This window comes from Glycine max, chromosome 9, assembly GCF_000004515.6.
Source record: "Glycine max cultivar Williams 82 chromosome 9, Glycine_max_v4.0, whole genome shotgun sequence".
NCBI lineage: Eukaryota > Viridiplantae > Streptophyta > Magnoliopsida > Fabales > Fabaceae > Glycine > Glycine max.
In genome coordinates, this window is record NC_038245.2 from 16,653,618 (window position 1) to 16,656,395 (window position 2,778).

Genomic DNA, 2,778 nt, shown 5'->3' on the forward strand with positions numbered 1-2,778 from the left:
ATCTTGATCGAGATGGCTGCATACATTTCCATGAACAACCTTAGAGATTCTTTGTTGGCCTGACCAAGATTGACCAACACTACAGACTTTGTGTGATGAGGATGAATGGTTGTGTATTGCGCTTTGATGCGCTGGGCGAGTGTTGTGAATGAATCGATTGACCTCAGAGGTAGGCATTTTTACCACATCAATGTTGGTCCTTTAAGGGAGGTGGGAAATACCTTGCCTAACATAGTGTTGTCATTAGAGTATAAGTTCACCTGAGTTGTGAATGAGTCTAGGTGTTTTTCTGATCCGATGTACTATCATATCTTTCAAAATTCAATGGCTTCCATGTCATGAGAAAAGGTATGTCCTTAATGCCATCAACAGATGGGTGTAAACAAATGACCTCGTCGTTGATGTTGAAAGACCTAAGTCTGGAGTGAATTGGTGTATCTTTTCTGGTGTTATGGGAAGAAATTTGAGTGTGAATTTCTTGGTGCCTTGTCTTGGCATGAGTAGGTGTTTGAAAAGATGAAGAGTATGGTGGAGTTGGTGGTAGAGGTGGATGGTGAATGGTAAGCCATGCTCTTAGGTTTGCATTCTTCTCCCTTAACTGGCACATGTCCACTTCATGTTTTTGTTTTAAGGCTTCTAAGTCAGCCTTTCTTTTCTTACATAATTTTTCTATTTGTGCTCAAATTTCTTACATTGTTGATGTTTCTGCTTTGGTGGAACGTGCAAATGAACTAGAACCACCTCTCCTAGTTGCTACCATTTTCTTGTGGCCAAAGGAGAAATTTTCCTTAGCCCCACGGTGGGCACCAAATGTTCTAGCTAAGTTCTAGATGAGTGGTTTATGTCTTTCCTTATCGAGCCTAAGTCAAGTCTCTGATCTTCTTGTACAATATATATATGGTGAAGTACTTGCAAATAGGACTCTGACGATGAAGTCAATTAATCCTAAGGTGTTTAGATTTTTTTTTGTATAAGTAAAATGTAACTTTCATTGTTTATAATGGGCTTATAAATAGGTCCTTAACCTCAGGGGGAGGTTATGTTATTAAGGACTGTTGATTAATTGCTCCTCTAAGTCACATCGTAGTCGTGGAGGTCGTATTGTACTATGTTGAGGATCTTGATTATTCAAGTACATACCGAGTTCATAAGTTGGATACATTTTGATTATCCATAGATGTTGTGATATTTTCTCTCAGGGGTCTTCTTGAGTTCATATAAGACATATTTCTTAAATTAGTTAAGAGAGCATAGTTTCGAGAAAGGATTCATTCAACCATTTGTTTAATATGCCCACTACTTGAAATTTTCTTCATTTGTAACTACTACTACTACAACGAGCGGTGACCTGTATAATTATTCTGATAAATTCATACCTATTAAGTCTAAGCAGTAAAATTTCTGCGTAATAACAATACTAAATTCATGAAGATACTTACATCACATGGAGTGATCCCACAAACATTTTCCAAATGCATGAGAGCGATATAGTCTCCTTGAAAAAGTTATATAAGATTCTTCTTCTTATAAATAATCTTTACAAAATGATTAGGTTGTTATTCTCCTATGTCCCCTGAGAAAATCATGTGCACAAATAATAAAATTTATTGAATATGTTAGACACTGGATGATCCATCACTGGATGACCACGACATCTCTTAAGATTTTGATGAAAACAAAAATATAAATTTGTGTTAACCATTATGTTGCATGTAAGTCAATAGGTTTGACAACTGGAAGTGACAACAGGTAAGACTTGCCCATGAATGGATACCTCGTCTACTAGAAGCATGAAGTACTCATCCAGTCCATCCAAAAACTAATTAAAATATGCACATTTATTTGAATTATCAATTTATGCCAGTTTATATGTTTTTGTTTAAAAGGAATAAATCTATGAATCAATCTTATAATTCATTTTACAAGTCTAATGACCATATTGAGTTATGAATGACAATTATGGTAAGTTTTGATCCTATCAGACAAAGACGAGCAATATTTGCTTATTCTAGGAAACTAGATCAAGCTACATGTTGAATCCTTGGCAAACGTACCAAAGTATCGTGCAAATAGTATAAAATGAAAAGCCTGAGTATCATATCCACATGGACTTGTTTGTATCAAGCTATTTGTGAAAATTCAACAACTAGGCAAAGGATAATTTATGTTTTAAGATAAGATGATTGAAAAAAAATAAAAATAGAACAATTAAAAGGTGAGCAAAAACACAAACAATTGGTGGACAAAAGGAGCCAAATGAAAATTAATTGAAATGTTTGGGATTTGGCTACATTAAGCTAACAATCTCAGTAGTTATAAAGGTTTTCTTTATCTAATGTTCACTCTAATGCTACTTTAACCGGCTATAATGCTCTAACCATGATCCCTTATGTAAGAGAGCCTAAGTTGATTAACTCAACTCTTAATCCCTTAGCAAGTCAAGCTAAACCACTTGGATTCAAGAACAAAGGTCTCATGTTTATGTGCAAGGAAGTATACTCATGCATATCTAGAAATAGTCATCAACTATGACAAAAACATATTTCTTTCCTCCCAGACTCAATGTTCTAGTTGGTCCAAACAAATCCATGTGCAGATGTTGTAACAATCTAGAAGTGGAAACAACATCTTTAGATTTAAAAGAGGTTTTGATTTGTTTCCCTTGTTGACATATTTCTTTGAATAGCATATGTAACGTCCCTAATGGTTGACTGCTCAATAGCTCATACTCAACGACACTTCACACGATGACACTTCACTCAATGTCCTTGTTGGTCA